The following is a 26,834-nucleotide window of genomic DNA, read 5'->3' as shown; positions in this document are numbered from 1 at the left end:
TTGTCTCCTGATCTAACACTCGTTGCAAAATGCCAGGACTTCCCTGCTGTCATCATGTCTGAGAGCAGTCCACACCAGCCCACCCTGACAGTCCATCAAGAGTTAGTCTTGGGGGGCACCTGGGTGGCTCAGTCGGTTAAGCATCCAACTTCAGCTCAGGTCATGATCCCGTGGTTTGTGAGTTCGAGCCCCACGTCAGGCTATATGCTGACAGCTCAGAACCTGGAGCCTGCTTCTGATTCTGTGTATGTCTCTCTCTGCCCCTCCCCTACTCACGCTCTGTCTCCCTCTGTCTCTCAAAAATGAATAAACGTTAAAAATTAAAAAAAAAAGAGTCTTGCATTCCTACACAACTAGTTTTGGGTATGGGGGAGAGATTATTTGATCTTCCTATTCCTTGCCCCATTGTAGCTGATGCTCAGCAGAGCAGTTGAAGTGTTTCTGTAGAACAAGCCAGAGCACACTACTTCTCTGCTCATCAGCTTGCTGTGGCTCCCCATGTCACTCAGAGTCAAAGCCGCAGTCTTTACAGAGTCTGAAAGGCCCAGCGTGGCTGGATGTCAGTTTCCCATCTACTTCCCCTCCTGCTTCGGCCTCTCATGACTTTCTAACTCATGGGCCCCGCCGGTCCTCGTACATGCAACACATACTTCCCCCTTGGGACCATGCTCCAGCTTTCGGCCCGGAACACTCTTACCCAGATATGCACGGAGACAACCCCTTCACTCCCTTCAAGTCGTTGATGAAATGTCACTTCCTCTACCAGCCCTGCCTAGACTGTCCTGTGGAATAGAACAGGCTATCCCCCCTCCCCCACCCCAAAGCCGCAACGGACACTTCCTGTCACTCTCAGCTCACTCTACTTATGCCTTTTTTTTTTTTTTTTTTTTTTTTTTGCCATGTTCCTATCACTTTCTGGCACTCTAAATAATTTACTTTTTTTTTAAAATGTTTTAAACTTTTTTTGACGTTTATTTATTTTTGAGAGAGAGTGCGAGTTGAGGAGAAAGAGAGGGAAACACAGAATCCGAAGCAGGCTCCAGGCTCTGAGCTGTCAGCACAGAGCCCGACACAGGGCTCGAACTCACAAACTGTGAGATCGTGACCTGAGCTGAAGTCAGATGCTTAACCAACTGAGCCACCCAGGTGCCCCAATAATTTACTTTTTTAAATAAAATGTTTCTGTTTATTTTTGAGAGAAAGAGAGAGCACGTGCACGTGGTGGAGGGACAGAAAGAGAGGGAGACAGGATCTGAAGCAGGCTCTGTGCTGACAGCAGAGAGCCTGACAAGGGCTCGAACTCGAACTTGTCAGAGAGCCTGACAAGGGCGAACTGCAAGATCATGACCTGAACAAAAGTTGGACGCCTAACCAATTGAGCCACCCAAGCACCCTGATAATTAACTTTTTTTATTTGATTTCTCATTTATTTTCTTATTCCCTCTGCCATAATTTATGTCCAGTAAGTGTAGTGATTTTCATCTTGTGATTATGATTATGACAGTTGCCATCAGCAGCAACAGCATCACCTCGACCAATGCCTGGCACATAATGTGTATTCAAAAATAGTTGTTGAATGGAAGTACCCATCTCACCAATTGACAACTTGGCCCTAATGTTATCCTTAGACTACAGGACACTATTTCAGAGTTTACAATGCTAATTTTATAGTGTCAGAAACTATGCCTTGATTCTGATGTCAAATAAATGTCAGTATAGTGAAACTCTTTACTTTCTTAATGTTTATTTATTTATTTTTGAGACAGAGACAGAGAGAGAGAGAGAGAGAGAGAGAGAGGGAGAGAGAGAGAGGGAGAGAACATTAAGTGGAGGAGGAGCAAAGAGAGAGAGACATGCACACACACAGAATCTGAAACAGGCTCCAAGCTCTGAGCTGTCAGCACAGAGCCCGATAGAGGACTCAAACTCACGGACCATGACGTCATGACTTGAGCTGAAGTCAGATGCTCAACTGAACTGAGCCACGCAGGAGCCCCGAAACTCTTTAATGCCCTCATTATGTCCAAAGATAAGAATTAAGGGATTTAAATTAAGTAGAGCTAAGTTTTTGGGTTTTTTTTTTTCCAACTGGGATATTATTAAATCTCTCCTTTTATAAAAAGAGATTAAAACATATAGATTCCCTATGTTTATTAGCATTCATTCTTTTTAAAAGGTAGAGGGGTGCCTGGGTGGCTCATTTGGTTAAGCTTCTGGCTCTTGATTTCGGCTCAGGTCACAATCTCACAGTAGGATTGACCTTCGTATCAGGCTCTGCGCTGACAACATGGAGACTGCATGGGATTCTTTCTTTCTCTCTCTCTGTCCCTCCCCTGCTCATGCTCCAACTCTCTCTCTCTCTCTGAAAGAAAGAAAGAAAGAAAGAAAGAAAGAAAGAAAGAAAGAAAGAAAGAAAGAAAGAAAGAGAAAGAGAGAGAGAAAGAAAGAAAAAGAAAGAAAGAAACTAAAACTTAAAAAATTTGTTTAAAAAAGGTGGGATACTTTGAATAAAGAACAGAAAGCGGGAACGGTTCTTACACCTCTGGTTCACCAAAGTCATCATCAGTCTGTTGTGAATGAAGAGAGAGAAATTACAAGTCTTAATAATGCCCAGGGGCAACTGAAATAATTCATATTATTTAATCCTAATCTTTTATAAGAATGTCAGAGGAGGAAACCAGAGTGTTTTTGACTTACTGGGTTTCTGAATTTGTTGGATCTCACCACATCTCATTTTCTAGAGAAAGTAGAACACCTTTGAGAGTAATGATCAGCTTTGCATCACACCCAGGACACAGAGTTAATTCTGACTTCTGATTTAGGTCACTGTAGACATAGGCGTGCGTTACAAGTCCTGGATGCTTTGTGGTGTCTTGTAAAGGGATTTGTGTTTTCTCTTAGGGTGAGCCAGTCGTTTGGGTTCTAAGCTAAAGTCATCCTTTCTAGAGACTGGAAAAACTATAGGCTGTCAGAGCCAGAAAGGTGGCTGGTCTGACTCAAACAGCTGTGCTCAGTGACACCCATGTACAGTCACTAGTCACCAGCCGCATGATAACATCCTGAATCAGGAGAGGGTGTGTAGTCCCACAGGCTGTGTACAATTTACAGTTTTTAAACACACACACACACACACACACACACACACACACACACACACACACATTTTAATGATTTTTGTTGTGACAAAAAACCCACATAATAAATTTACCACCTTAACTATTTTCATGTGATGGTTCAGTTTTTTAAAAATGTTTATTTATTTATTTTGAGAGAGAGAGAGTGTGTGAGCAGGGGAAGGGCAGAGACTGAGAGAGAGAGAGAGAGAGAGAGAGAGAGAGAGAGAGAGAATCCCAAGCAGGCTCCATGCTGTCTGTGCAGAGCCCCACACGGGGCTTGATCCCCAAACTGTGAGATCATGATCTGAGCTGTAACCGAGAGTCAGAATTTTAGCTGACCAAGCCCCCATGGAGCCCCCAGTTGAGTTTTATTCAGTACAGTCACATTGTTTTTCCACCCACCTCTAGAACTTTTCATCCTGCAAAACTGTAGCTCCATACGCCTTGAACAGTGACTCCCCATCCCCTCCTCCTCCTAGCCCCTGGCAACCACCATTCCACTCTCTGCATCTCTGAATTTGGCTTGTCTAAGTACCTCATAAAAATGGAAACATACAGGTTTTGTCCTTTTTGTGATGGGATTATTCTACTCAGCTTAATGTCCTTTCCGTTCATCCATGTAGCCTGTTTCAGAAGTTCCTTCCTTTTTTAGAGCTGAGTAGTATTCCGTTGTATGGATATACCACATTTCTTTATCCATTCATTCTGGGAGACTAGACTTCTCCCCTCATCCTACGCCCCTCCTCCCAGGGTCTGTAGTTAGTGGCAATTATAAGTGAAATTGTGATGGTTAGAAGAGGTACTTGAGATTATTTTGGGAAGTGTTACCAGAAAGAACATTGGAATGACCCTTATTTTAGAGCAAGGTTGAGAGAAGTAGCTGGTGAGAGGTTTGGTCCACGATGAGGGAATAATGAAAGTACACAGTGTCTGCACAGTTACTGTGGGCCACACGTGCTTTGACTCATCAAAGAGACCAACAGGGCACCTGGGCAGCTCAGGCAGTTAAGCGTCCAACTCTTGATTTTGGCTCAGGCCATGATCTCACAATTCGTGAGTTCGAGCCCCAAGTCAGGCTCTGCACTGGCAGTGCAGAGCCTCCTTGGGATTCTCTCTCTCCCTTTCTGCCCCTCCTGTGAATATTCCCTTTCTAAATAAATAAATAAACTTAATTAAAAAAAAAAGACCAACACCTCCTCTTTGTGACCCTCTGAACAACACGCCTTGTGCTCGCAAACACGCACCAGCAAAGAGTAAAGAGTAAACACATAGAGATTTTACCTTTAAAGACAAGTTACTTATTTCTCGATATAAAAACATTTCTGGGGGAAAAATTATCACAAACAGTTCAGAATTTTCAAGACCATTTGAGATCTTTAAATTGAAACTGACATATTAGAAACTTCATTGGTTTGTGATTCCTCCTCTAAATTATTTTTTAATGTTTATTTTTGAATCAAAGAGAGCATTCAGGTGGGGGAGGGGCAGAGAGAGAGAAGGTTAGAGGATCCAAAGAGGGCTCTGCACTGACAGCAAGGAGCCTGATGTAGGGCTCCAATTCGTGAACTGCGAAATCATGACCTGAGCCAAAGACAGACACTTAAGCCACCGAGGTGCCCCCTTTTAATTTAATCTTATTTTTAAAAATTTTTTAACGTTTTTTTTATTTTTGAGAGAGAGAGAGAGAGAGAGAGAGAGAGAGAGAGAGAGAGAATGAGAGGCAGAGGGGCAGAGAGAGGAGACATAGAATCGAAACAGGCTCCAGGCTCTGAGCTGTCAGCACAGAGCCCAACGTGGGGCTCGAACTCACAAACCATAAGATCATGACCTGAGCTTAAGTCAGAGGCTTAATTGACTGAGCCACTGCCCCAATTTTATTTTAAAATGAGAAACCGTTCCCTGTTCATCTACATCTTTTTTTTTTTTTTCAACGTTTTTATTTATTTTTGGGACAGAGAGAGAGCATGAACGGGGGAGGGGCAGAGAGAGAGGGAGACACAGAATCGGAAACAGGCTCCAGGCTCTGAGCCATCAGCCCAGAGCCCGACGCGGGGCTCGAACTCACGGACCGCGAGATCGTGACCTGGCTGAAGCCGGACGCTTAACCGACTGTGCCACCCAGGCGCCCCATCTACATCTTGAAAAACATAGTGGAAAACAAGCTGTTTAGAGAATATTCATAATGAATGCAGTTCTCACATCTGAGATAAGGATGGGCCAAACCTGCAGGCCAGCTCCGTTGGGATTGATGCACGATCTTCCCATGCAAGGGGGTCACGTTCCGGGTGTTGTCACCACCACATGCACCACCCTTTCCCCTGCCTCACAGTTAAAGAGTGACGGGTTATACAAATTCTTAAAACTGTTAACAACGTGCACTTGGGTTTTGGAATAATGATTGCTTCTGAGTACAAACTGTTTACTAACTTTGGCATTGGTACCTATTCTGTTATAAAATTCTGCATAAAATTCACCACGTTTGAATGTTATATTCTAAATTTTTTTTGCCCAAAGCCTGCTTCCTGTCAGATTTATGTATTGGTTGCCATTTCCAACGTGCCTCAGCCATGCATCATCCTGAAGGAGGCAGGTCTCGTTTACAGCATCCTCACTTTCCTGTCAACGGCACTCACCTAAAGTGCCCATCACGGGTATTCTGACCCCTCAGGAGAATCATTACAGTTCTAGCAAAACCCTGTTCATGAAGGAAATGACAGACTTATTAATGTGAAGACATTAATATGTGAGAAGGCTTATTATGTCATTCTTCCCAAGGGTATGTGCATTTTTATAACGATCAATGCTTTCGGCCTGAGGAATAGAATGCTTATGGTTGGATTTTGGGTATCTGCAAGGGACCAAAGAAATGAGATTTTTCTTTTAAGATGTAAACTCTGGAATACCCCTGAAATCAGATCACAAAGATGGTTGTCCTTATGGAAGACCAGCTAATTCTTTTGACAAGTTACAATATCTTACGGTCGCATCTATGGGTGCAATTATAGTAAATACATTTCTGACTCCGTGTCTTGTGGCTTTGCAGTTCCTGGTACAAGAAATGTGCACATTTTTGTATGTTTTCAATTAAATTTCATATTTTTATATTTACCAGAAACATTCCCTGAGTTTCACTGATATATATATATATATATATATATATATATATATATATAAATATATATCCATATCAATATATATATCAATATATATCCATATCAATATATATCAATATATATCCATGTCAATATATATATATCAATATATATCCATGTCAATATATATCAATATATATCAATATCAATATATATATATCAATATATATCAATATCAATATATATATCAATATATATATCAATATATATCAATATCAATACATATATCAATATCAATATACATATATCAATATATATCAATATCAAGATATATATATATATATATATCAGTGAAACTCAGGGAATGTTTCTGGTGTGTGTATATATATATATATATATATATATATATATATATATATATATAGTGCATCTACCTCGGTGATACCACTTTGTTCCAAAAAATAAAGGCAATGATGCACCTTACTGGTATTATTTAACTCTGAATAACTGGACTTTTTCCAAAAGTCAAATCCATCAATAAAGGTCAGAATCTACTAGCATGGTCAACATTCAAATGATGATGCTGCGGAATCAGAAGGACATTCAGCAGAAGCAGTCTTTCGTATTTTAATTCAATGATGCTGTTTTTGTCATTAGTATATGACTTCTTATGTGACTATCTTGAAAATGACCTGAATTACCAGAATGGATAGGGAGGGGTGTGTAGGGTTTTATAAAATGAATCTCATTATCCTGGGTTAAGCTCTTTACTAAATACCATCTTTTCAGCAGTTCCAAAGCCCAGATAAATTTCAAAACCACCTCAAGAGCATTTTACACGAAGAGACCACCAGGACTCAGCCTGGAGACCTGACCCAGAATTTCCTGGTCTCCCACCCAGAATGCATGGTTGAAATTGGTTCCCTAAGTAATTCCCATGCTTCCAGATCAACACCAGTGGGGGCTACTGAGAACCATTGATGTACAGCTACCCCCATTTAGGAAACTTAAAGAGACTCGGATGGTTTCATCCCCGTTTTCTTGAGTAATGAGATCCTATTGACTTTGCATTTTAAATATCTCACTGTCTCGTTATTATGAGCATGAATGTCTCACCACTTGTCTCCAATAAGAGACTTGAATTCTATTCTGGCATAATCTGAGCATTTATGAAATAGCTGTTGAATGAATGATGAAGTGGCTGAATGAAGGCATCAAGACAGACCTTACTAAATGCTTTTCTGGCCCCAAGTTTTATTTTATCCCACATTTCCCTAAATTACCAATCTTCCAAGCCTAACAAAGAAAGTGTTGAAATTAGTTTGACATGTACTATCTTATTAAACCCATAGTGGTCCTTAGGGATTCCCCAGTCTCTTTTCATGATGTCCTTTACTATGCTAATCTGTTATAGAATCATTTCTGGAATATCAAACAGATTAGTCTCAATATTTGGAAATGACACTGCTTTGGGGGAATTGGAACAGCATGTATAATTTTCCAGAGCCATTGGAACTCTTGATGTTCCGTATTTGGTTTTAAAGGTCACCAGTCACAGCTAAATATTCTTACCTGTGGATTCTTCAGTGCCTATAAAGGTATTCCACCAGAGGCAAGGATAGTAGATTTTTCCCTTGGAGCAGCCTGTGTAATCCCTGCTTTTGTGTAGCTGACTTTGAATTTCTTCTTAGCAATTTTCACATACACTTAGGAGCTCATTTTTCTTGACAGAGAAGACAAAAAAAAATACGTTAAAAGCTGGAGATGTTTTAGTCTCTTCCACTTTCACTTTCTCATCCAGTAACACAACCCGATTGTCCAGAAGCAGTCCGTGCGAGCTTTCTTACTCCCGAGATAATTCTTCTTGCCTTTAATGAGAGTTGTGCCCTATAACTTATTTTGAATTTTAGATCTTCTAAATTGTTTTTATCAGTCTTTCCTAATAGTTAATACTTGGTCGTCACTCTACGGCAGGCATTGCTGGATTTTATACTTCTGTATGAACTTATATATCTTCCCCAAAACACTAGGAGGTAGGCAACTGTGGTTATCACCATATTGTAGAGGAGGAAACCAAGGCACAGAGATGTTAAGTGTTTTGTCCAGGGTCCTACAGCCCAAAGATATTTGAGTTGAGATTTGAATTCAAGCAGCCTACCTCCAGTATTCCTTAAAAAAATTTTTTTAATGTTTATTTATTTTTGAGAGAGAGAGAGAGACAAAGTGCGAGCAGGGGGAGGGACAGAGAGAGAGGGAGACACAGAACCCGAACCAGGCTCCAGGCTGAGAGCTGTCAGCACAGACCTCGATGGGGGGGGGTCGAACCCATGAACTGTGAGATCAGGACCTGAGCCGAAGTCAGATGCACAACCAACTGAGCCACTCAGGCACCCCACAAGCCCCAGTATTCTTAACCACTATGCTGAGGACACTATGCTGTCCTCAGTTATGTGCCCTTTGTCTGTATATTTTGTCCATAGTTTGGTGCTGTATGGATTCAGTGAAGATTATTGGATGCATCCACATCGCTTCTGTTAATTACCTACCCCTCCTCTGTCACTAAGGGGATTTATGAATACACAGATGACATTCTTTCTCCCCATATTTTATTTATTTATTTATTTTTTAATTTTTTTTTCAACATTTTTATTTATTTTTCGGACAGAGAGAGACAGAGCATGAATGGGGGAGGGGCAGAGAGAGAGGGAGACACAGAATCGGAAACAGGCTCCAGGCTCCGAGCCATCAGCCCAGAGCCTGACGCGGGGCTCGAACTCCCGGACTGGGAGATCGTGACCTGGCTGAAGTCGGACGCTCAACCGACTGCGCCACCCAGGCGCCCCTCTTTCTCCCCATATTTTAAACCCAAGTCTCTTTGAACCAGGAACTAGACTGTGCTCTTCAGGAAACAACATGCACTCGTGCACAGACACATTGTTAGTTGAAACGAAGTTGACTAAATAAATATATTCAACTGAGTATTATGATCAGTTTCCATGTTTTCTTTTTTAATCAAATTGTTAAGATGCTATTATCTAACAAGGAAGGAAACTAAAATTCCTCCTTGCTGTTCTCACTTGGTGACTATTTATATAATATTCTATTTTGGCAAGGAGTTTAGTGACTGTTTATGCCTTGTTGGAAAGTCACTCTTAGATTCTCACTCAACGAAAGAAAAAACTGTTAAATGATTGATTTGTAGTCATTGAGAGGTTATCAAACCTGACAGCACAGTTGAATGTTTCTGCTCTGATTTTCAGACCCAGTGTCAGAATATCCACCTGTGCTCTCTCCCTGTTGTTACCTGTATGTGAGATTAGATGCACCGCTTTGCCAAATATATTTACTATTTATATACTACATACTATATACATACTATGTATATATATACACTATATGTTTATATGTATATACTATATATATATGTTCACATTTGTTATACACAAGTTAAGAACTTTGATATGATTTTAACATGTGGAGGTTTTCAGTGAATGTGCTTCTTTGGAATGGCTTTTTTAGATGAACATATCTCTCTGTTGGAACAGAGTTCCTTACCTCTAGGGCATTTCACTACCAAACATAGGCCGTTGGGGTCATACTCTGAGCACTTGGCAGTGACCCAGGGACATGGCCCTTTACACAGACCTCACAGTACTCCAAAGTTGTGGTTTATCACCTTTTTTTTAACCCTCTCAAGATGGCCCTTGCTGTTCATTTTAATTAAGGATTGTTTGGTAAGAAATTATTATAGGAACCACGTAGTAACTCCACAGAACTTGTAGTTCTGTATGTGTGGCTTTGTTTCTCGAACAAGAATATTAGTAATGAGGAGGAAGAGGAATATGGTGAGGACTTACAATGAAAAAGGTACCTTTGGGGCGCCTGGGTGGCGCAGTCGGTTAAGCGTCCGACTTCAGCCAGGTCACGATCTCGCGGTCTGTGAGTTCGAGCCCCGCATCGGGCTCTGGGCTGATGGCTCGGAGCCTGGGGCCTGTTTCCGATTCTGTGTCTCCCTCTCTCTCTGCCCCTCCCCCGTTCATGCTCTGTCTCTCTCTGTCCCAAAAATAAATAAACGTTGAAAAAAAAAAAAAGAAAAAAGTAAAAGGTACCTTTACCAAATAAACTGTACTGCTCAAAAAAAAGTTCTTATTTAAATTTTAAAGCATTGTTATGAAGTAGATATGGTTATCCTTCTGTTTCAGAGGGAGAAATCAAGGCTTAGAGGGTTAGACGTTGCTTAACATCACACAACTAGTCAGTGGCAAAGATGGGATTTGAATCCAGGCCTGTCTGATACCAACACTCTCTTCTTAAGGAGAGTTGCTGCTGAGACTTGCCTGTTTGTGCGTGCGTGTGCATGTGTATATGTGTGTGCATGTGTGAATGTGTGTATCAAATGCTTACTGAGTTTCCATTGGGTAAATATTTATTGAGCACCTGCAAAGCCAGACTCCCTGTACTGGTCACCCTGTACTGGTGGATACGGACACGATGAAGGCACAATCATTAACTGAACACAATTCACCATGGTTAACCATGTGTTGAGTGATCTGTGGGTGACCAGCTCTACGCTAATGCTTTAATTACATGATCTCATTTAAAGCTCACAGTAACCCTAAAAGTTAGGTAATGTCCCATGCTATAGATGATGGAACTGAGGTTTAGGAGATTAAGTTAGGGCGTTATTCAAGTTCAAGGCTTGGACTTAGGTTGCCTGATTCCAAAGCCTGTGCATCTATTCTGTGCATCTATTCACTTTGCTATTCTGTAAAGAAATTAGGAGAAACATTTTCATACTTTTCACTATATACAGTGCAGAGAAAATAAATTCTACGAATGATTTATAATATCTTTCTTTTTATCCTTTTTCATCTCTGCCATAATGTTGTCACAATAATATAAAAGCATACATAGAAATGAATACATGTAACTATCCAATATTTGTAGGACTTTTTAACCTAACCACTTTGCAAGTAGATGTCACTTAAATAACCAAAATTTTGAATTTCTTGAGCGAGAGCACAGTAAAGGTAGATTGTGTGCTGAGTGAAACCATTTGTGTGCTACAAACATAGGATACTCTTGGGTAGCATAAATTATGCCAGCCTGCCAACCTTTATGACTTTTTCCTCTGTGCTCTAACTACCCTGAAAATGTCATACTAAAGAGGATTTAGACTGCACCATCAGCTTAGAGAATTAGCAGGCTTACTTTGTAAAAACACTTATTTTTAATAAATATATTGTCTCATTCAAAAAAATGAACCATCTCTGTGTAAAATACCGAAGTCCACAGTACTTACCTTTTTAGTGTTTGAGGTTTTTTTTAAGTTTATTTATTTACTTTGAGAGACCGAGAGTGGGAGATGGGGCAGAGAGAGAGGGAGAAAGAGAATATCAAGCAGGCTCCACACTGTCAGTGCAGAGCCCGACACAGGTCTCGAACTCCGGCACCACAAGATCAAGACCTGAGCCAAAATCAAGAGTTGTCGGTCATTCAACCGACTGAGCCACCCAGGCGCCCGAGTATTTGAGTTATTTTATCACAAACTCGGTTTTCTACCTGTAGAATCATTGTTCACTCAAGTGGAAAATCTCCCAGTTGAGAGCCCATGCACAGTGCGGCTTTGGTTACCAGCCACGTGCCCCTGGCTCTCAAACAATTTCTCTGGATAATAAAGATGTTCTGGGCTCCAGAATAGTACATCCTACATTTTATTGCACATCACCCCTTGCATTCTGCAGGCATCTCAAACATACCACCTCTCAGACTAAACATGCTTTCCCCCTCCAGCCTCTGAAATTCATCTTCCCAATGCCGTCCAAGTCCATGCCATCATGGTCTGTCACCTGAGTTACTGAAACAGCACTGTAGCCTGCCCCCTAACTAAGTCATTCCCCTCTAGAATCTGTTCTTTACACAGCAACTAATGGGAACCTTTAAAATCACATGGATCTTCCTGACGAGTTCAAGCTGTGAATTCTCTCAAAAGTCTTGAGTGTCTTCCATTGGGATCAAGTCCTATGGCTTTTATTTGATTTGCAAGACACCTTCTGATACCTTACCTGGCAAGCTCTCCAGAGTCCCCATAAGCCACTCTGTCTTTTCCTGCTACCTCTCGAGAGGCTGCATGTCTCTGGGCTTCTCTGGCATGAGAGCTCACTCACACCCACGCCTACACTCAAGCTGGCTCACTGGGCTGGCTAGCTTCTCCCCTGTCACCCTATCAGTGAGCCTCTGCTCACTATGGACCATGTGACTTGCCCACACCACCACTCACCACACTTTAGTTCATAGTTCAGTGCCTATTTTTCCTGGGAGAGTGAAATTCTATGAGGGCAGGTCTCATGTATGAATGAACCATATGGAAACCAGTATGTTAATACTATTTGTAGTATTTTATATTAAATATGCATATGTATTTGTTTATAGCTTAATCATGAATGATTCATTGAGTTTATAAAACATGGAAGCAGTGGAATATATCATCAGTCTCAAAAATGCTTATATTTACTAAGTCTTACTGAATGCTAGGCATAAGAAAGAATGCATTTGTTCAAAAAGTATTTAGTAAATGCTCTGCTATGCCTCAGACTGTGCTAAATATAGCAGGTATAAGGCACAGTGTGTGTCTTCAAAGTTTTGGACAATGTAGTTGAGAAGATAGGACACAGACACAAAGAAATGGTAATGTAGGTCAATTTAGTATAGGGGTACTAAGTCTCAGTATCTATTTTTACTGGTTAATTACTTAGCCAAGAATTACTTTGAAAGTAATTTCACAATTTTTGAATTGTTCTTCTCTCCCTTTCTCCTCCCTTTCACCCCCTTTTCTGAGCAGTAACGTAAGATTTATTTAATTCCTCTCATTTGGCATCATGACAGTATAAAGTCATCAGTGTAATCACCATAAGAGGACTTTGTTTTAATTTTTATCAGCCAGCACATTTTTATTGTCAGAATGGTTACTAATCGTTCATTTTTATTTACTCTAGCTGGGGAAGTTTTGCAAAAATCTTGTGACTATTTAGAAAATAAAATGTTTGGGGAGCCTGGGTGACTCAGTCGGTTAAGCGTCCGACTTCGGCTCAAGTCATGATCTCGTGGTTCGTGAGTTCGAGCCCCGCGTCGGGCTCTGTGCTGATGGCTCAGAGCCTGGAGCCTGTTTCCGATTCTGTGTCTCCCTCTCTCTGACCCTCCCCCGTTCATGCTCTGTCTCTCTCTGTCTCAAAAATAAATAAACGTTAAAAAAAATTTTTTTTTAAAAGAAAAAATAATGTTTTAAGTTATGGGTTCCCTCCTAGCCTGCTGCCCAATGGACACACCATAGACTCAAACCTTATGACTCCATGAAGATGAAGAAGCCTTAGGTAGTAGACAAGATCTGCTTCTGCCCTTGCCAACTGGTCCCAGAGCCCTCCTTCCCCCTCCCAGACCATGCTCAGCACCAGAATGTCAAAGCCAAGCTGTGTTTCTCTCAGGTTTGATTGGAATAGCCATCTGGGTTGCTGATATGGAAGACACAAAAATACTGATGATTAGTGTCTATTTCAAATTCTTGGGCTCTTGAGATTTTAAAAAATAACCATTATTTTATAGTTTTGTTAAGCTTAATTGAAATATTTTAATAGTATGCTTCAGAGCCTCTAGAAGAGAGAAGGTAAGGGTGAACATGAAATCGTCTAAAAAAATGCTATGATATACATCAAATTGGAAGCTGCTGAGAGGCGTAAAGCCTTGTGTTGAGAAGAGAGTCAGGAAGATCTAGGTTTAGAGGATTCTTGTTCCTGTTCAGATTGAGCCCCACAAAGTGTCACCTGTAGTGACACCTTCTGTCCTCAGTTCAGGGTGCATTCCTCATAATTCGTTCAAAATGCCAGTTGGAAAAGCGTCTGTCGGTTGTGTGGGCATTGTGTTGACCAGCGATATGTAAGTTGTGTCTTCTCTGATAGTCTAGAAGCTCATTAAGACCCGGAATTCATATATCAGATATCAGTGTTATAATTCTAAGCTCAGATTGTTTTGTGAACATTTGCACTTGGTTCTGGTTAGAATAATTCAAATAGGCCCATGACTTACAGCCATAAGAGGCGATAGTTCTTCATGAAATCAACCCAATAAAAGTTGAAAAATGACCTACATGATTGGAGACACAGTGTACATATATAGATCTATGCATACTTTCAGTCATAAATTAACAGGAAAATGCCGAAAAACTTTGATACTAAAAGGATGATAAACTGGACATGTCATTTGAGTAAGAGTCGCTGTGGCTCCTGTCTCGTGATTATCCAAATGTGTTGTCTGGGAGAAAAAAATAGGTGTTCAGGACCTTTGTGAGGGTCAACCGGCTGGTCAGGACTATAGGGTATTTTGTTTGGTGATAGGAGAAAGAGATTGGAAGCTGAGGTCAATAGGCAAAGATTTTGAGCAGCATATCTAACATTAGTAAAACAAAGACCAAGACGATTACAGGAAGATAAGATGTGTTGTATTCATGGACTGGGACCCGGGCAGCCCTTAGTAGTTCGGAGGTATGTAGGAGAAACACCTTGCCTTTGATCATGTTGTCATCAAAAGCACCCATGTCCGCCTTTCCCTAAGCAGCAATATTCAAGAGTAAACACTGAGCTCAATGGGTCCAGTGTAGCCTGCATCTAATGATCACAGTTGAAGCTGTGATCGGCTTGGCAGGCCGATCTTTCCTGAGATTTGCAGGCTGAATGTTATGAAAGCCAGTGGAGAGTTGTAGTTCAAGAAGTCCTTGTACCTCAAGAGACAGAATATGAATTCTAAACGGCCACATCAAGATTAACTCGGTCTGTAAACTGGTCACCACTTCCTTTTAAATCTTGCACAGGATGCATGGAGAAAGGAAAAGAACTCAGTGTTCATGTGCCCTTGCTTCCACTCTAAAAAAAAAAAAAGGTTTTCCTCCATGATGTCGGTTTTATTTATTATTCCCAGTTTCGAGATGGGATAGTTAAGCCCAGGGGCACAGTCTTGCTAGGGGAACTCAGCTAATCAATCGTGATGCAAATCTTGATCTGATGAAGCAGCGTTCCATCCACTTTCCACCCTCCATGCTCCATAGGAATCATTTCTATCTAAACTTCTGTGCCTCAGGAAGTAGACAGGCCCAGAGACCCTGGTGTCTGTGAATTGATGTGATAAGATGTTTAGATTGTTCATAAAACAGTATCTGAAGCCAAGCCGAGTAGGAACTGATGGAAAGTTATATCGTTTTTTTTTTTGTTGCCATTTCTTAGTGGATTTCAGCCCTGGAATTACACCAAAGCCTATTAATATATAACTGTGGTCCACACAGCCACAAGGTCTTTATGCAAAAACTGCCGAGGTGAACTCGGACTGCAGTCTATTTTTTGCGGCATGGAAGTTTCTCAAAGCAAATGTCAGGGCTTTGGATACTCATACGAATCAAAACACAGGCAGAAATAAAATTATAGTTACCTCTTAGAACCAAAATTCAAGGCCAGAAAATAATCCCCTTCCCATTCTTCAATGTCTCAGGGAGATTATTCTTAAATTCGCCATTAATTTATTTAGAAATTATTCAGGTGTTCTTTGAGAAACACTTCAACGCTTTTCATTATATATTTTGGGATGTTATAAAGCAGATATGCTTCATGCTTCCTTCTTATTTCTGTGTGAAGATTATAACTTTGGCACTCAAGGAAAAAAAATGTGCTAGGAGGCTTCTTAAATTTTTGGAGTAAGTTAAAATCATTTTCTTGCACTTTCTGAGATACATAATGAGCTACAGCCAGTTCTACGATTGGTCCTGGAGGTTTGTGGTGCTGGTATATTGCCTCTTCTTTCTAGATTCTGTCTGGTAGACAGGAAGAGAAAAAGGAAGGTGAAAGCTTAAGTTTTATTTAGGGTGGATATTGGCATCTCCCAACACAGGTCTTTTTGGTGAAGTTGGATTTGAAAATATGACTAATGGAGAAATCTGGGGCTCCTACTAACTTCTGAGGGCTGTACCTTTCTGGGCTTGTAGAGAAAGCTTGGAGCATGTCCTCTCACCTGAACCAGGGGAGGATTGACCTCAGCTCTACCCACCACAGTCTGTCACAGGAAGACCAGAGTCAAGCCCCCGAGCCCGGTGTGACCCTCCAGGCCCTCCCTCTGGCAGGTGCGCCCTCAGCCTTACCCACAGGTGTCCAACGGAGCAGCCAGTTAGGTCCCGGTTGCTTCCTGCAGGGCTGTGACACTCGCCACAGACAGACATGGATCGGAGGTCAGTTCCCACTTGAGCGGAGAGCTCAGCCCTCCGTCCTGTAAATAGCATGCACCAGAGAGATTAGCCTCTTACCAGTCGGTTTACTGCTGCTCTTTTCCTTTTGATGGAAAATATGGTGGAAAGTGAGATAGAAGGATCTCCTCCTCCTACTTCACCCCACCCCCAAACACACACAGACACACACACACCAGAAAGAACTTTGCTTCTCATCAAGAAGTTCTATCATTTACAGGCCAGGTTGGGACATGAGGAAGCAGAGGGTGGCCTTGGAGTCAGTACCCTGGGGAATTTTAAGCCAGCTATGCAATTAAAATAGTGAGGTTGGCAGAACTGTTTAAATTACCTACAGACACTAGTCTTTATTTTATTTTTCTGTTTATCTGCCTGTCTCTCTGCCCTACACTCCTCCCTTCCTCTCTCCATTTCTCTAACCCCTAAGCAGCAACAAAGTCATTTTTCCAGGGCTTAATTCAGGAATTATAGCCACAGTTACAAAAGCGTGTTCTGGCAAAGAGAAACATTTTCTGAGATTCATTTATAAAGAAACTTTCTCTGGGGCTAAGCAACAAAAGAAGCTTCATATTGGCTTAAATTTGACATATCTGATCCACCAATATAGCTTTCTCACAGGTGCTAAGTATACTTTTAGTAGACCCGTAAAACAAACTTCTACATTCTGGTTTTATTTTTTCCATTTTTACTTAAGTACAAAGGTCTCTTGAAGTTTGGTTTTTGAACATTCTATTAGACCCGTAGACGAGCCACACATCTCTGCTCTCTTAATGCAAACCATGTGGCATATTTTTAATTCTATGTGAATACTGCATAAAAACTTTTGAATACATTATGCCATTTTCTAATTTTAAACAAACTTGATTTAAGCATGTATGCAGATTGGTTCATTTGCTAGTTAGAATACCATTCCTGCAGCTCCCAAGGAGTGGATGAGCCTGGGGACAATATTTATGAAACTGTAATCTAGAATATTGATCAGCCCTCACACTGTCTGGTTGAAACTGGTCTTTGGAGATAAAGGTCCTACGTCTGGAAGTGCTTATATACCAGATGGAGGTATTTTTATTATCCTTAACAGAGTGTTGTCTCTAGAATTCATAGACCTCCAATAGGTAGCATAGTGCATAGTATGAGAGAAGCTCAGTAAGCAATTATTGACTGAGTAAAGGATCATCTGTTCGATGTGTGGCTATAATCAGACCCCCACTAGGAGTGTTCAGTCGTGTCTTTTCATTTTCCATTTTCAGATGTTCTATTGCAGGGCGTGAGTAGACAATCATCTTACTTTTGCGAACAAAGGATGATTTTGAAAATCAAAAGGAAAATAAAAGGAAAAAATCAAAAGGAAAATAAAAGGAAAGGCACTGGGATACTTAAAAAAATACGTATATATATTTTTAGCTCTCTTGTGCTCGTCATGCTCTGCGACAGAGGAACCAGAAGGCCAGCAGTGTACAAGCTGGGGGAAATGCTTCTTATAACAGCATTTTACAAAAAAGAAAACACAAACAAACAAACATACAGGCTTTAGCTGTGTAGAGAAGTGGATTGCATATACCCACATGTATACGATAGTTCACAAGTGCCCGTACAACTTTGTAGAAAAGGAAATGGGTTTATAAAGCCATCATAGACCTTCAGGTGTTACAAAAAAGCAAAACACTTACTTTATTGAGTTTTTGAAACACCATTATAAGAGAACCAAACAGTGTATTAACTTACGAATAGTTAATGTACTGATTTCAATGAGGAACCAAATTTAGTATCTACTAACTCACTCAACTGAGTGAAAATAGCCTCCTACATTTGTAGACCTCTCTCTGCCAAAGATGATTCAAGGTACCAAATGCAAGCACCGTTCATGAAAAAAAAATCATATATTAGTACATGAAAATTACATAAAACTATATATTTCTGACTTTGTGTCTGAAGTTCTACAGAAGTCCCTGTGAAGTCCATGACTTCAGAAGTGAGACCATTCATTTACAAGTGCCATAAAATACCTTAGTGATAAATATAAAATAATAGGGTCTTTGATTTTTATATGAAAACCCACATTTTAGGCATCACTATTTTTTTTTAAATCTTCTATTATTTTATATTTCTCTCCGAGGCATGTTATAATATTTGTATGTAAATGGCCTTAGACCTAAATTCGTGGGTGTGATGGATCCACAAGACTCAAGGTCACCTTCATAGATTATCTGGTCTGTCTGACTCGCTTCCTCAGGTCAAGCAGTGGCCTTGTCCCTAAGGATCTCAAGCTCAGTCAGAGATGCTGAATGTTTGTAGATGAAATGACTGATTCCTTTTACCTCATACTTTGCCTTCAGTTCATTCAGTGATTTATTAAGTCGATCATTAAAAATCTAGGGGAGCCTGGGTGGCTCAGTTGGTTAAGCATCCGACCTCAGCTCAGGTCATAATTCCGTGGTTCGTGAGTTTGAGCCCCTCCTCGGGCTCTGTGCTGACAGCTCAGAGGCTGGAGCCTGCTTCGGATTCTGTGTCTCCCTCTCTCTCTGCCTCTCCCCCACTCGTGCTCTCTCTTTCTCTCTCTCTCTCTCTCTCTCTCTCACTCTCAAAAATAAATAAACATTAAAAAAAATCTTTCAAATGCCCATTATACATCTAGGGATTTCAAGACCAATACAATATCCCCAAGACCTCACAGCTGAGCATAAAAAGTAGACCAATGGGCAAAATGGGCAATACATCTTACCAGTATTATGACCTACATATAAAACAAGATACATTTGGGACACAAAGAAAGGGTGGCCAATTCTCCTTGAGGCAGGGATACAAGTTTACTTAAAGAACTATGTTTTAACCATTTTGCATAAGATGAAACTTTATAATAAAAAAATGTCTTTAGGGGTGCCTAGGTGTCTCAGTGGGTTGAGTGTCCAACTCTTGGTCTCATCTCAGGTCATGACCTCACGGTTCTTGAGTTCAAGCCCCGTGTCAAGTTCTGTGCTAACAACATGGAGTCTGCTTGGGATTCTCTCTCCCCACCTCTCTTTCTTTCTGCTCCTCCCCTGCTCTGTCTTAAATAAACTTTAAAAAAATGTCTGGATAATTTCATTTTTTACAAAGCAGAGACCAAAAACTTTCCCTGTATCTATTCTGCCTCTCTGACCCTTCTTTTAAGAAATTCTTTATATCTTACTAAAATTTTTCGGGATGCATTTTTAACTTGAAGTTCCTTAGTTTCTCCAGGGAAGATGGAAAACTGCTGATTGGTATCCCTTATTTAGCAATCTGAATTTTTGGCAGGCTGAATTTGAATTGCTGGATCAAAACCAAAAAGATTAAATATAACAGGAATAAACATAAAATCCTATATTTAAATTAAAAATGTTATCACAGATAAAAGACAGGAGAAGCACTGCCTTAAATGAAAAGGTCTGAAGATTTTAGCGGACCGCAAACTTCAGTATAAGCCCATTGTAAGATGTAGCTACTGAAATCCCAACTCAACCTCTTGTCCACAGTTACTGTTAATGGAAACAGGCTTCATATCACAGTAAGTATTAAGCTCATTATCCCAGGCACTGGTCAGAGCACAGCTGGAAAATAATCCGTTTGGTTTTGTGTGTCACATTTAAAATAACAGAAAACCTGAAAGCTCTGTATGGAGAAGACCTCCCCACCTGTATCTCTGGAGTAACCTTGGCCTCCATCTTGAATTTCAGTTTCAACCAACTGCCAAGCTTCTGAGTGTGTAGCATCTCGTACTACCCAGTGATACATGGCCTGGTTTGTAACAACTCTCCATTGTTCAGTCAGTTCTTCACTCCCAGTAATTTTCAGTCACTTCTCTAAAACTGAATCACTCTTCCTTCCCTGTGACACACTCCTCTCCTTCTAAGGCATGCATCCATTTTAGACACCACTGCTCGAACATCCACCCAGATGGAAAATGTGGTGGTTGTTGTTTTAAAAACACTTTCCCCTGGGCCTCTGCTTTTCTGATATCCCCCGGTCCCCGAGACAGGCGGCTTACACACTTCACTGTCTTGCCCATAGTGTTAATCATCCTGTCCTTTTGTCTCCAATAGATAGTTCACGGCAGAGGTGAAAGAATATGGTTATACCATCTTAGTGGGAGAAAACAGAGACTTATATTTACTACTTAAGATGTGTTCTTTCTTTTCATTTTAAAGTGCCATAGCAACATTTACCATGCTAGTCTTTATTGAAACAAATGAACAGAAAGATTACTCTGAATGAATATTCTGGAGTTTTCATAACCTCTTAAGTAAATGTATGGACCATCAGCTCTGAGTTCAGAATAAATAAACATTAATTTTTTTTTTAATTAAACAAAAAGAAAAAGAAAATTTATTCTCAGAAAGCATCATTGCAGTGAAGAGGTTTTGGCCTTTTTCTCGCAAAAATATAGCTAATCTAGAGACGTGCTCTTTATAATTATCTGAGCACAAAGTGATCTACCATGATTGATTGACCTTAAAACTAACATTTTATTCTTCATCCATAATATACCTGCCATTTTTTTTTCCATACCAGAAATTGTCAAGTTTTTTGTTTTTGTTTGTGTTTGGATCTTCATTCTAATGCCTGAAGGCCTTGATTTCTCCTTTGGTCTCCAAAATCGGTTTGGGTGTCAAACAAAAGTAATAATTGGATTTGCTTGAGTTATTTCTTACTTTAGTCCATTCCTTTAAAAACATAATAAAGCTCATACATTTTATTTCATTTGCCTGAGATCAATTCTATGATCTGTTTAGTAGGTTGTTATAATTCAATATTGAATTCATACTACCTAGGAAAACTGTGTTAACTTATATTAGAAAGTATAATAACTATGTTAATATCAGTAGCTGCCCCAGCCTTTTCCCCTGTCCATTTTCAAAGACAAATGGCCAGGTTTTTATCTGTTCTCTTATTTCTGTTGATTTCTCTCAAAGAGTGTACTTATGGACCAACTTCTATGCAGAAGGTAACAATTTCAAACTTGTTGCCTCTTTGTAAATTCATCCAAGAGAATATACACCCTTCTTTATCAGGCTCAGAATTTTACCAGAAGCACAACCTGCAGTGATTTGAGGTTAAAGACGAAGAACGCTATGACTAGGCCAGCAAGGTCGCATTTCTCCACCAGAAGATACAGTGTCAAACACTCAGGGAACCGCCAGGTTAAGCAAGCATCACTCAAAGGGAGACCTTCATCCAGGCCCAAGGAAAGCAGAAGTCATTAATGCATCTGATATATCACCGCAGTTGATTATAATCTCGTTCAAAAGCAATCAATCCTTAGCACCTATAATCCTTACTTACCGGCACTTTCCATTAAGTTGTAAATAAATCTTCAGAATTGTAATTAAACCCTGATGTTCAAATCCACTGATAAGCAAGTTCCTCATTTACTGCTCTATATATCCACTTTAATTGTGCTCTTAGGTATTTTCCATATTGTTAATATGTTTCCCCCTTTTAAGCCGTATTAACAGTCATCCAGGCACAGGATGTGTCAGAAAGTATTGTAAAACACGTAAGTGGATCAGTTTTTTCTCCCTTTTCATGTCTAAATTATTTTTGCCAGCCACAAATTATTTCTGCATCCTGTGTTATGATATAACTTGATATTATTAGCTTTAACATTTGGAAATCAGAGGTCACCTGGGTGGCTCAGTCAGTTGAGCGTCTGACTTCGGCTCAGGTCATGATCTCACAGTTTGTGAGTTCGAGCCCCCCATCGGGCTCACTGCTGTCAGCACAGACCCCGCTTCAGATCCTCTGCCCCCCTCTCTCTGCCCCTCCCCCCACTTGCACTCTCCCCCCAAATAAACAAATATTTAAAAAAGAAAAGAGAATATTTGGAAATCAGAAGCGAAGGACTTTTCAATATGACTCATTTGATTTACAAGCACGGGAATAAAAAGTACATTTCTAAAACCAGACAAATTTGATAAGCACAGTTGTACTACTTGGGGAGTTTGTTGACTTTTGTTTAAGGAGACTAAAAGTGGTAGCAACAAAGCTTTTCCCCAAATGGTTGGATTTTCTATATTTGGTATGGATCGTGAGATGCATTGGCAAAGAATACATTTTGCAAGATGTTTGTGTTTATAAGAAGCAGTGTTTGTATCTATACGGGCATATCTCTGTTGTGAATATTAGCAGTGGTACTGTTGTACCTGTGAATTTACTGTTGCAAAATCAACTTGTCATTGGTGTCAAGGTTCACTTAAGTTCAACTCAGTGTTTCAGACTTTTAAGGTGTTTTGAGAATGTATAACTTCAGATACATTTGTGGCCTTCTCAGTTTGAGCAAATCCTCACTGTTTCAATTTCAGTAGATAGAATTCCAGTAGCTTTTAAGAAAGACTTTTAAGAAAGGAAACAGTATTATTTTTTTAACTTTTTTTTTAACATTATATATATTTGAGACAGAGAGAGACAGAGCATGAACGGGGGAGGGTCAGAGAGAGGGAGACACAGAATCGGAAACAGTCTCCAGGCTCTGAGCTGTCAGCACAGAGCCCGACGCGGGGCTCGAACTCACGGACCATGAGATCATGACCTGAGCCGAAGTCGGCCGCCCAATCGACTGAGCCACCCAGGCGCCCCAGGAAATAGTATTATTTTGATAACTGAGAGAAGAGTATGTCTTCAGAAATATCTCCCATAACTTAAGGTATTCAACTGGACCTCTACTATCTTAATCATTTATATTTTTATAAGGCACAAAGCCATTGGATTTATTTAAGTATTTGAAAACTATGTATTTCCAAGATGTTTTGTTCAGAGTATCTCTTTCTTTTTCTTTCTTTCTTTCTCTCTTTCTCTCTTTCTTTCTTTCTTTCTTTCTTTCTTTCTTTCTTTCTTTCTTTCTTTCTTTTCTTTCTTTCTTTCTTTCTTTCTTTCTTTCTTTCTTTCTTTCTTTCTTTCTTTCTTTCTTTCTTTCTTTCTTTCTTTCTTTCTTTCAGAGAGAGCCAGCATGAGTGGGGAGGGGTAGAGGGAGGGAGAGAAAATCTTAAGGAGCCTCCATGCCCAACGTGGAGCCTGATGCGGGGCTCAATTTCACAACCGTGAGACCACGACCTGAGCCAAAATCAAGAGTCAGACACTTAATTGTCTGAGCCACCCAGTCGCCCCTGGTGTAGCATTTTCTAAACTTCCCTTTTCAGTTCTCCAATGCTCTGAACATTGTAGGCTTTTGAAACAATGTTTAATGTTTATCCATTTGGGTGGCAGAGATTAGAATTTTCTTTAGACAAACAAATCTAAATCTATTTTAACCATTTTACTCTAAAATGGCCAAGTTAGTGCCAGGGTGTTTGAAAATTGAATTGTGTACCAGGGGAAATATGTTCTGATATAAACATCAATGCCAAAATTTACTACTATATTCTTCTACTTTCTATTTTCTTAATTTTAGAGTTGGTTTTTAGAATACTGAAAGTCTTTACAAGTAGTCCCATGATTTTGAATACTAAGTTATACCAGTCTGTTGTACTACATGTGACTCATGTTATGTTTAGGAAACAGAACGTTGCCCAAAACATTCAGTGCCTTTATACTAAGAATCAGTGTTAGTTCATGCTTCTTAGTTTTAATTAGAAAAAAAAAAATATCCTCCTTAAAGTATATTTCACCTGGCTGGATTTAACAAAATTCAAAGTTTGAAATTTTTTATGTGGGCTGTTTTTTCCATCTCTCGTTTCGCTAGACTGTGAGAAGTCGCAGAGAAATAAAACAATGTTGAGATAATTCCTACCTTCTTCTTCATTCTTTAAATCCAGTAATTTTCCATCTCTGATTCTACATGAAAAGCGTTAGCAGTTCCTGGGACATTTCAGCTGTTGACACTTTAGGAACTTCCAACTCTGTGTAGGTGTTTTCAAGTAAATTTGAAACCTGGAGGTGGAAAAAAAGCCATATGTCCCTAAAAGTTTTATTTTATTTTTTTTGAGTGAAAGAATTGTTGCCAATATGAGAGACAGTCAGCAGCTCGTACGTAAGGAAGGTCGCTAAGAGAGCTGAAGTAGAATGTCTATTGTTTAAAAAATTCTGAGCAAAGCTAACAAACTCGGAGAATACGACACATTAAAAAAAAAAAAAAAAGCTACATACCAAACTATGCTGTTTCTTCTTCATGGATACAAATTGTACTATCAAAGACAAGTGTATCCCCTGATAAATTTTAATTTCAATTAAGAAGTTGATTGATCGTAAATCGGGAGATGGATCCAGCCCGAATCATCCCATTCTGAGAAGAATCCTTTCTTGCAACAGTGCACACGCCGCTGTTCCAGAATGTGAAGCAGCCTCTGAGGAAACGGATGTCATCTCTCTTGCTGATTTTTTAAAGAGATTAAAATTTAATGGATAAGAGGCCCCTAAATGGTTTTTCTTTGAGTGTCTGCACATATATACAGATACTTTGTGTGAGTGTAAGTGCTGCACAAGTGACCGGAATTTTTTTTAAAACAAGATTCAGGACAGAGAAAGCCAAAGAGGCTTCATTTCACTCTGTGCTTCTCTAGGAGGGAGTGAGGGGGAATCCAAGAACATGAACCTTTTCACAAAGAAATGAGCTAGGTTCTGATTTTCCAGAGAGCTCAAGGTTTAAACGGAGGAGTCAAAACAAAACAATAAAATAAAATAAACATAACTGAGTAAATAAAATCAAACCAAGAGACTTTATGGATGAAAATTCAACTATATTCGCTTCGGTTTATTTGGGGGGAGGGGGTGGAATATTCCTGTCTTTCATCATCCTGCCATCTTGTTATCATCATCAAAATGCATCCTGGGACATTTCCTATGAGTGGACACCCTGCCCTTCCGTGATTCCAACGTTTTGATTTTTTGTGTGTGTTACAGAAAAATAATGGCACGTTCAGTTTCGTTTCACTGGCTTTATCAAGAGGGCGATGTATTTCAGAAAGCTAAAATGGCATACGATAAAACTACCGTCAGTAGCTGACCTGTAGCAGATTCTGAAGGATCTCATCCAATGTGCAAAGCGAAACCACTGTAAAAACAGTGGTCTCTAAAGCTTCTGATCTAGTGGGGTGTTTTGTTGTTTTGTTTTTTTTTTTTCATGACATGACTGAAGTTCCGTTTCTCATCATAATTTGTTTCTAGCTGATACCTTTTGATTTGTTCCTTTTCATGTCCTGTGAAAATCAAGGCAAGGGACTGTAGTGTTGACTTGTGTTTATTCACCCAACTGTCCCTCACCTCACTTGGAGCAGAGAGCCATTTATACTTTAGCATTTCCTTACGTCTCCTTCTGTTTGTGTATTTTTTTTTTTTTTTTGTCAGTAGCATCTCGGGGCTTCTGTAAAAGCCTAAACTTGTTGATGGGGTTTTTGCTACTGTAGGTCTCTGAGGGCAATGGGAAGAGAGCACAAATGATTTGCCAGAGCCTCCCCTGCCCCTGAAATACAATGCTGAGAGTTGGGATCTCTGAGCAGAGGGGTCCCTTGAGTAATTCAGTGGCATTGCCTGGGGACATGGCAAGACTTCGAGGATGCTCTAACAGGAGGCTGAACTCAGACCTGGGTTCTTAATTGTAAAATCAATTCCTGTACCTCATCATGGCACAGAGCCAGGGGCTCTGAAGGCAAAAGCCAGTGTGGACAGCAGGCAGGACTCAGAGGCGGGGGGCGAGGGGCTCCCTCACGCTTTGGTTCTATGGGAGACACCAGGACCTTGGAAAGGCCCCAGTCATCATTGAGATTGGTATGGTTGTGTTATTGTTATTGCTTGAATTTCCCTGCTGGGCTGGCAGGATCAGCTGGATCTTTGTTGAGCCAAAGAAAATAAGAAGTGTGTTTTCCTTGGCTTCTTTGCATCTTGAATGTGCCCTGAGATACATCCGTACCCAGTACCTTTCTGTTCTTCTGAAACTGGTATCATGAAAAGGTTGCTGACCGAGCACTCGGGAGACGGATTCTCAGCCTCTCGTCTCGGCTCTGTCTTTCGATCGCACCTTTGTCTCAGGAGAACACGACACATACGTGCCTCTGAAACTCTGTTTTGGTTGAAGTGGCATTAAACCAAGATGCTTCATCCATGCCCCCCAATTTAAAAAAATTTTTTTTATGTTTATTTATTTCTGAGACAGAGAGAGACAGAGCATGAGTGCGGGAGAGACAGAGAGAGAGGGAGACACAGAATCCGAAGCAGGCTTCAGGCTCTGAGCTGTCAGCACAAAGCCCGACGCGGGGCTCGAACTCACAAACCGTGAGATCATGATCTGAGCCGAAGTCCGTCGCTCAACCGACTGAGCCACCCAGGCGCCCCATGCCCCCCAATTTAAAGGTGGGGCTGTTGAATTAAAGGTTCCCGATTTAAGGATAAGGCACAACTGTG

At 40.3% G+C, this 26,834-nt stretch overlaps 1 protein-coding gene and 1 long non-coding RNA gene across 2 annotated transcripts in view; one reads left to right on the top strand and one right to left on the bottom strand.

The window, feature by feature from the left end:
* The window catches only part of CHRM3 (cholinergic receptor muscarinic 3), a 522,351-nt gene that overhangs the window by 173,956 nt on the left and 321,561 nt on the right, over window positions 1–26,834 (top strand). The gene's annotated exons all lie outside the window — the stretch shown is intronic.
* Window positions 13,849–24,738, bottom strand: LOC109492849. The gene is made up of 4 exons (XR_002146806.3): window positions 24,585–24,738; window positions 24,229–24,368; window positions 16,383–16,507; window positions 13,849–16,058 (listed from the first exon to the last, which is right to left on the bottom strand). It is a non-coding gene; the product is annotated as an uncharacterized LOC109492849 (long non-coding RNA).

The sequence above is a fragment of the Felis catus genome, chromosome D2, assembly GCF_018350175.1.
Source record: "Felis catus isolate Fca126 chromosome D2, F.catus_Fca126_mat1.0, whole genome shotgun sequence".
NCBI classification, from domain to species: Eukaryota; Metazoa; Chordata; class Mammalia; order Carnivora; family Felidae; genus Felis; species Felis catus.
This window is presented reverse-complemented; position numbering and strand designations above follow the sequence as displayed.